Source organism: Cynoglossus semilaevis, chromosome 20 (assembly GCF_000523025.1).
Source record: "Cynoglossus semilaevis isolate Cse_v1.0 chromosome 20, Cse_v1.0, whole genome shotgun sequence".
Taxonomy (NCBI): domain Eukaryota; kingdom Metazoa; phylum Chordata; class Actinopteri; order Pleuronectiformes; family Cynoglossidae; genus Cynoglossus; species Cynoglossus semilaevis.
Window position 1 is genome coordinate 14,517,845 of NC_024326.1, and position 8,314 is coordinate 14,526,158.

General features: G+C 44.5%; 1 pseudogene; it reads left to right on the top strand.

The window, feature by feature from the left end:
• Positions 1 to 3,058: 3,058 nt before the first annotated feature.
• LOC103396789 (eukaryotic translation initiation factor 4 gamma 1 pseudogene) lies at positions 3,059 to 7,313 on the top strand (annotated as a pseudogene).
• Positions 7,314 to 8,314: the final 1,001 nt, after the last annotated feature.

An 8,314-nucleotide genomic window follows, 5' to 3' on the forward strand; every position in this document is an offset into this window, starting at 1 on the left:
TGTTTACAACACGTGGACACTTTATTTTTAATCTTTGCACGAATATATGACTAGAAACTAGAATGAAACTTCCTCCAAAAAGATTGTCGTGAGATTTTTCCTTTGAGCTTCTTCAGGTGTCAACAGGGTGGGAACGTAGCACCAGACCAAACTGGGTCGACTCCGCTACAGTCCTAAAGCTGCAGTGCGTAACCTCTCTTCCTAATGAATGTCCGTTGCGTCACCGTCGGCCACTTTAAACCGTCAAACTTCCTATCGATAACACGACTCCTCAGGAAACTAGTCAAGGACTTTGTAGATTCAGTGGAAATTTGCCAAAGATTTTCATTCAGATGTTGATTTCTCTGGACTTTTCCTCTGCCCGTTAACGGCCGCCTTCGTTACTTACTTCACTGTCTGACCTGATCATATAACACTAGACGTCTGTCCAGGATTTTACTGTTTCTTGAAAACTGCATGTTTTTAATCTATCTTAGAGTCACACCCTTGAAAGCAGATACAAAAAAAAAATATATATAACCAATATATGCCAGACATTATTTTATTATTTTAGAGTCCAAAAGTTCACCATCTTCTCTGCTCGCCAAAGACTTTTATTTTGAAATGCATCTTAACAGGTCAGTTTTCAGAATAAAACATTTTATTTTTTACAATAAAAAACTAAAAAATATTAAAATAATCATGGGACCAGTCTGGTAGTTGGGAACCTGAAAATCTTCTTCACCGACCGCTGGACGTTGACGTCATGACGATGTGTCTCTAACCCTGTTTTTAAACCGCCCTCACCACCAACGGTCGGTTCCAGCGTTTGTTATGACAGTGAAGTAAAACGACGTCCGACAGGAAGTCCCGCAGGACTCGATGATTCTACTGCTAAAAAAAATCATGAGCGTTCGACCGCGGCGCGATAAAAGATTGCCTCGGTCTCCGACGTCTTTGTAAAATTCTCCAGACCTCCTCAGGGTGAGTGACAGGAGTTACGCGCTGCAGCTTTCACTGAGCCATAAACAAGAGAAAAAAAAACAAAAAAAACAAAAAAAAACTGAAAAGCTTTTTGTTTGACAACATTGACAGAGGCCTGTGACGTGTGCTGCGTGGACGCGGGGTCAGTTCCTAATCTTCAGGAGTTTGTTTCATGTTAATCACACCACGGAGGAGAACACCAGGGGGCGCTAGCGTGTTCATGTAAACCCGTTGTTTGTGTGTGTGTGTGCGTGTGTCTCGTCCCTGGCCATGTAGAAACTACAAGCACAATAACGTCCTGAAACGGAAACGCCTGCTTCTGCTGCTGTGTACATACAGTACATATATTTATGTATGGACATATATGTGGCCATTTCTACTTGATGTTTTTAATATTTACTATATTACCACAACTAGAATAAACTATAGAACTATATATCTGAACAAACTGTCTCTGTCTCTGTCTCTGTGTGTCTTAGATTCACACATCACTAAAATTATCCGGGAAGTTAGCCTTTCAAGAAGGTACGCTAACTAATGCTAATTTATTAGCTAGTGAGTTGATCCTAATTTAACACTATCAATAATTAATAATACTATTTGATTTTTTACCTTGTTGTTTTATTTATATATTGCTACTTGCCTTTTTTACCTTGTTGTTTTATTTATATATAAATATGTTTTATTGAGGTTATATTTATAGCACTTTGTTTTCGACGGCATCATTTTTAAAATTTGCTGAAATAAACGTTTAATGCCTTGCGTATAAAATGGATCTGGTTTATGATAAAATGGAGGTTTGGTCAGTTTATATATATTTTTTTTATAAGGGGATGAACTGTTGTTTTGATGAGGCCTCCGTCAGATATTCTCAGATATATTTATTGGCCATTCAGTCCCGGCTGCTACTGTTTCCATAAAAAATAAACCAATAATTAATAACATAATTAATAGATCACTCATCGGTTCGAACCTCCTGACTGACGGCTGATGTGCGGCCCGGCGGCCTGATGCGTCTCATTACAGATTCAGAGCAGCATCTCTGTGCCAGGAGGAGTCAGCAGATTGGGTTACCAGGCAGAATGTTGGCTTGAAAAAGTAAAAAACAGCAACGTGTCTTACCCTGCTTCGGCGGCTAGGTGGCGATGAAGAGTCCACAGCACATCAGTCACAGTCACAGTCCCAGGCTCTGGATGAGGATGATGAGGGTGAGGAGAACGGGGTCCCTGGCTCAGCTGTCTCCACGGCAACCACTGCTGGGGACAGGAAGAGGGCAGTGAGTGTGTGTGTGAGTGTGTGTGTGTGGACTGAACTGATGAGCGACTTCATGAAGACTGTCAGGCAGAGACATTTAAATGTAGACGTCAGTGTTGGAAGAGAGGACGGTGACGAAGCACGGCAGCCGTGACCTTCACACAGACCACAAACATCAGTCACACGGGAGAAAAACTGACGCCGTTCTGTTTCTCCCTCCGTCATTTCCTTCAACACCACAGAGTCTGTGTGTGTGAGTGTGTGTGTGTGTGTACAGAGCTGTTTGTTTACTGTGGATCTGCAGGTCAGACACACACAGACGGTCAGTAAACCGTTCATTTAAATAATTTTTTTTTTTTGACTCATTTCGTTGCTTCTGTCAGTCTTCCTGACTGCAGGTATTCTGACTCACCTGCCTCTCAACAGCTTCAACTATTTTCACTTCTCTTACATCTGGAGTTTAAAGCCTCATTTTTTGAACCACAGACAAATAGTGACATGTTTTAGCCGGGACTTTAAATGAAAGTTTGTCTTTTCAGGACAATCTTATTGGATCAAATCTTTTGGCTACATTTTTGCCGTCTATCTTTACAAAACAGCTTTGCTAAAATAATCTATTAAAATAATAATATATTATATATATACACAATTTTACTGTTATCTATATTTGAATATTAAAATATATTCTTTTTTTTTAGTGAATTTGGTTCGTTATCTGGACTCACTTTTTAGTCGAGTTGTTTCAGTCAATTTCCTTTTCTTATTCCTTTTGGAAAAAATGTTCTAACTGTAGAATTGTAGAACTGTAACTGATGCTAAAAATATATAAAAAATAAAATAAAAATAGATTCCTGAAGGTATTTTCTGACATAATAAACATCTCTGGCGTTTTTTTTTTTCAGAACCACGATGGTCCAAATGACCGTGGGCTCAGCAGCTACTACGCTGTTCTGTGAACAACAACCAAAGACACCGAGTGCAGTTCCGTTTAGAAGCCATACTTCTCTTTGCCACAGCGTTGAACCCTGTGTGTCGTTTCCAAGTTCTAATTATAATTCTGATGAGAGGCTGTTTTGCATGATTCCCTGCTAAGCTGAAATCAAAGCTCCGTCTGATTGAGGGACGTCGTGACGGTTTGTAGTTTCAAACTGGTCGGTTTGAACAGAAAAAAGGAAAAAAAACAAAAACTCACTTCTGAAAATAGAAAAACTGATAAGAGAGAAAGTGAAGAATAACAGTTTGAAAAGTCAGTGGAAACAGGAGCTCGGTTCGAACCTACAGTTCCTGACGAGTTATGAACGCCAAGAAATGGTTCTAAAAATGACCGCCGGTCTTGTCACATGTCCAATAAATATAACCGCTGCACCAGAGGCCTGCTGCTGCTTTTAATTGCACCCAGTATTTTTCCTTCCAGGAACCACAGAGCTCTAGGTTCACCAGATCTGGCACAGCGTAATCAGAGAGTTTCTCCCGTTGCACCGCTGATGTCACTGCCGGTGTGAAAAACACGCTCCGACACCTCGGGCACGTGTAATGACTTCAATCTAAAGTGAGATTTTTTTTTAACGGCAACAGCTGTTCTGAAAATAGGCCGAGTGACGGAACCGCACGCAGCCGACGGAGTGTGAAGGTTCTAACTACAGACGTCCACGTGAACAGAGGAGCACGTGCACACGTTTGACTTTTACCAGTGGACTGTTTTCACTCGGAAGGTGACATCATCAAACGCTTCGGTGAAAAAAAAAAATGACCTAATCTGTCTGGAGGCAGAGATTTTTTTCGAACACAGGTGAGGCCGAAATACGGTGGTCAGTTTTAGAATGTTGCCTTTCAACTCTTTCATCTCCCGAGCCGAGTCCTTTCATCTTTCGTTTGCATCTCAGCTTGTCCCGCGCTGCGATATCGGCAGGGAACGCAAATCTTTGCTCACAATCCACCGAAATCCATTCTACCATGGAGAAGCACTGCATTCGTGAGTGTGAGGGCGCCGCTGCCTCAACTACAGACCAAATCAAGGAGAAGTCGACAGCTATAGTAGAAGAATACCTTCGTGTCGGGGACGTGAACGAGGCTCTGCGATGTGTGGCAGAGTTCGTCAGTGACTCGTCGCTTCATCTGTTCGTGCAGAGCAGCATGGCGCTGACGCTGGAGCGCAGAACTGACTCTCAGGAGCAGATCGGCCGCTTGCTCCACAAACTGGTTGAGGCAGGGATGTTGCCGGCGCAGCAGTATTACAGAGGGTTGGGGGAGATCCTGGTGGCGGCGGCAGGTACTGCGGACGATACACCTCACATCTGGCTGCACCTGGCTGAGCTCATAACTCCTTTGCTCCAAGTGGGGGGCATCCCTATGGGACAACTTTTCAGTGAGATCTCAAGGTTTCTCTTACCACTAGGAAAGGCCGCCGAGCTGCTGGTACAGATTCTCAGGTTGCTCTGCAAAAGATCACCCCCGGAGAAGGTAGGTGAAATGTGGGTAGAGGCCAAGCTGAAGTGGAAGGATTTCTTACTGGAGGATGAGGATGTGGACAAGTTTGTGACAGAGCAGAAGGTGGATTTCACGATAGCAGATCATGGTCCCGTTGTTCCGGTTCAGCCTTCGACTGGAGCTGGAGATAACACTAAAAACAAACAGAACAACGACATTGAAGTATGCAGGGTGTTGTATCAACGGAACGAGCAAAAAACTCCTCACAAACAGCAGTGCGGGCCACTGAACCCTACGAAACAAAGGAGGCAATACAACAGCGACTTTCTCCTGAGCCTACGGTTCGCCAAGGACAGCGTGATCAAACCCGAGGGCTTGCCTGATGTTGGCGATGTAGTCCTCGAAAAAATAAACAAGACTCCTCTGCAACTCTCCCAGCGATCGCAGCTGTTGGGTCCTGACTTTACTCCCTCGTATTTGAGAAAACTGGGAGGCAGGTTATTGGGAGGACCAAGAGGCTCGCCTTCTGCCGCACGATGCCTTCAGTTGGATCAAAGTAAGGAGCCGGGGAAATTCCCTGGCGGTCTGGCTCTTAATAACAAAATGCAACTAAATAATTCATGGAAGCCCAGTGCTAAGTCGTTCGACTGCCGTGACAGTGACCAGGTTGAGACCTATGAGTTGTACGAGCATTTGTGCAGCATCCTTAACACAATGACTCTTCAGAATTTTCAGGAGATGATGAGGTGGGTGACAAGGTTGACTATTGACACAGAGGAGAAGTTGAAAGGAGTCATTGATATCATCTTTGCGAAGGCCATTTCCCAGCCCAGTATCTCCGTCATGTATGCTAAAGTATGTCACCGCCTCATGAGTCTGAGCGTCCCCGCTTCTGACACGCCAGACGTTCCCGTTACCTTTCACAGACTTCTGATCGACCGTTGCCAAAAGGAGTTTGAAGACCAGCCTCAGGACGAGAACCTTGAGAAGGTCCAAAAAGAATCTAAAGCCTCAGACGCGGCTCGTCGTCATATACTGGGAAACATGAAGTTCATCGGTGAGCTGTTTAAGTTGAAGATGCTGACGGAGGCCATCATGCACAACTGTGTCATGACACTACTCAGAAAACAAGACGAGGAGCCTCTTGAGTGTCTTTGTAAGCTGCTCACCATAATTGGAAAAGATCTGGATCACGAAAAGGCCAAGCCATGCATGGATCAGTACTTCACCCAGATAGACAAAATCATTAAAGAGAGAAGGACCTCCTCCAGAATCCGTTTTATGCTCCTCGATATCTTAGACCTCAGGAGAAACAGCTGGGTTCCTCGCAGAGGACTTCCGTGTCCTAAGACCATTGAGCAAATTTACAAAGAGACAGAGAAAAACAGAGAACAGATCAAGGTCCGGGAGCAGCACATGTCCAGGAAAAAAAGGGGTGGGGGAAGGATGGGGGGAGGCAGGCGGAGCCGCGGTAACCGCACACCCGGAGGAGGTTGGGTTTCCCACCTTCAGGACGAGGGATGGAAACTGGTACCTATCTCCAAAAACAGACCAAATGACACAACCTACGTAAATCTGACCACCAAGCCTGGTGGCCTGGAATTAAAAAGCCAACAATTAGATCCAGGGGGCAATGGGTTTCTAGGTTCATGGGGCAAAAGCAGCGGTGGTGGAGCTGGAACTAAACCGGCAGGCCCAGCTACCAGCACCTTTAACCATTTCTCTGTGCTTCAGCAGTCTGATCCACTGTTGTCTCCTGTAAGTTCTGATCAGAGGTTTCCTCAAGGGTCGGGGTCCAGTCAGGAGAGTAACGGTGACAGAGACAAGGGCAAAAGCAAGAGGGATCACTGCGAACTCAGCGAAGACCGGGAAGACCAAATGTCCAAGAAAACCTCCAGCAGAGAGTTGCCAAACCACGGGGGGAGGGACGGTGGGAATGCGGCGTTAGCCGAGCATCACGTCTGTAACATGAACGAAGGCCGGAAATGGAGAAGGAGGAAGCAGACGTCGAAGCAAAGCTCTCACAGCTAAGTCTGAGAGCAGGTGGACACGACACCCAGGGATACCTCCACATCCACGAATGCAAACAAACACAATAATTTTCACTGGTCCCTGTGCGTGAACACCACCCAACGAGGTAGCTGTTGAGCCTGGCTTCTACCAATCCAGGATCTCCTTTTAGTAAATGTTACTGTGCTTTTGTTCTATGTCTATATCAACCTTTCTCCAGGCTTGAGTTCAGAACTGGGGTGGACACCAAAAACATATCGGTCGTGACGTTGCAAACGCAGCAGTACATCAAGGGGGTGACGTGAGATTAAAGGTGTCCATAAATTACTATTACATTTACATTCTCTGTTAGCAGACACTTTTATCCAAAGTGACCAACAAGAAGAGGATTACGGACATGGTTCCACTGGGGCAGAGACGAACCTCGAATATGTCACCGTGAGCCTTATTTTCAGGGACTGAAAACTCCAAACTTCTCGAGCGTCTATGACAGGTTAGTATGTAGCGTAGGTCACAAATGGATGAACACAAATTTGAAAAGAAACAGGTAAAAGAAGGTCAAAATCAGAGCTAATCAAATGTTCAATGCAAAGTATTCAAGCTTTACGTCAGAGACTGGGTTCAGGCTAATTTTGATGACTTGTAATCAGGCTCCAAATCTTTGCTAACACTGATGGGCATCAGACGTCCAAAACTTTGCTAACACTGATGGGCATCAGACGCAAAGTTTTGTTTGTCACCCAGCCCTACACACCCTTCAAACTCTCGTTGCAGCGGATTATCTTGAAGCCCTTGAAGAAAGGAACTTTTAATTTTTTCAAATGTGGTGACAATTGGAAATTCAGTAAGAGAACAAAGGTGGCATTGGCGTCGAAAAGGAACCAAACGAATAAATGTCTAATTCATGATAATGTGCTGGCTTCAGTTTGGGCTTTTTTTTATCTCTAGCCTTGAGCAAATTCAAGGATCCAATGTGATTCTTTAAACAACACTGGTATCTTTCATAAACGGTGCTCCCCTCGGCCTCCCTGGGACATTTCTAGGTGGAAGTGATTAAATGTACTGTTAGACTCGATCATGAGTGTGTGTTCGAGGGAGGTGCAGCAAACGCTGAACAAAGAAGACTCACAAATGTAAGTTTTCTAAATACACTTTGGAATAAAACCTCTGATGTTGGAAGCAAAACTTGTCAGGATGAATGAGAGTCCAAAAATGTTCATTTGCAAAAATCATCAAACTGTTGAGCTAAAGACACAAAATGGTAGAATATTCAACTCAACTGACTTGATGATGTTGAGGTTCTGAGAACCAATCACCACTCAGTGACAACAGAACCAGCCTTGTAGACTGTCTGCTTTCTCAGCTCAGCCTCTCCAGAATCTCTGGGACGCACATGAAAACCATCGCTCCTCTGAACAAAGGCGTCCTTTTTGCAGAGGTCTCAGTTGGCAGGGACAAACCTGGGACATTTACTCAGGCCAACACGTCTCAGACACCCACACTCACACACACGGTGCCGATTCATCAACGTGTGTCACAACTTTTATCTGCTGCATGTTGTGCCTCCGACAGTTCGGGTTTGTGTACAGTAGGGGGTGCAAAACATATTCCATATTCCATTCCGTGATATTCCATTTCCTGATCCCGTATCAATCTCCTC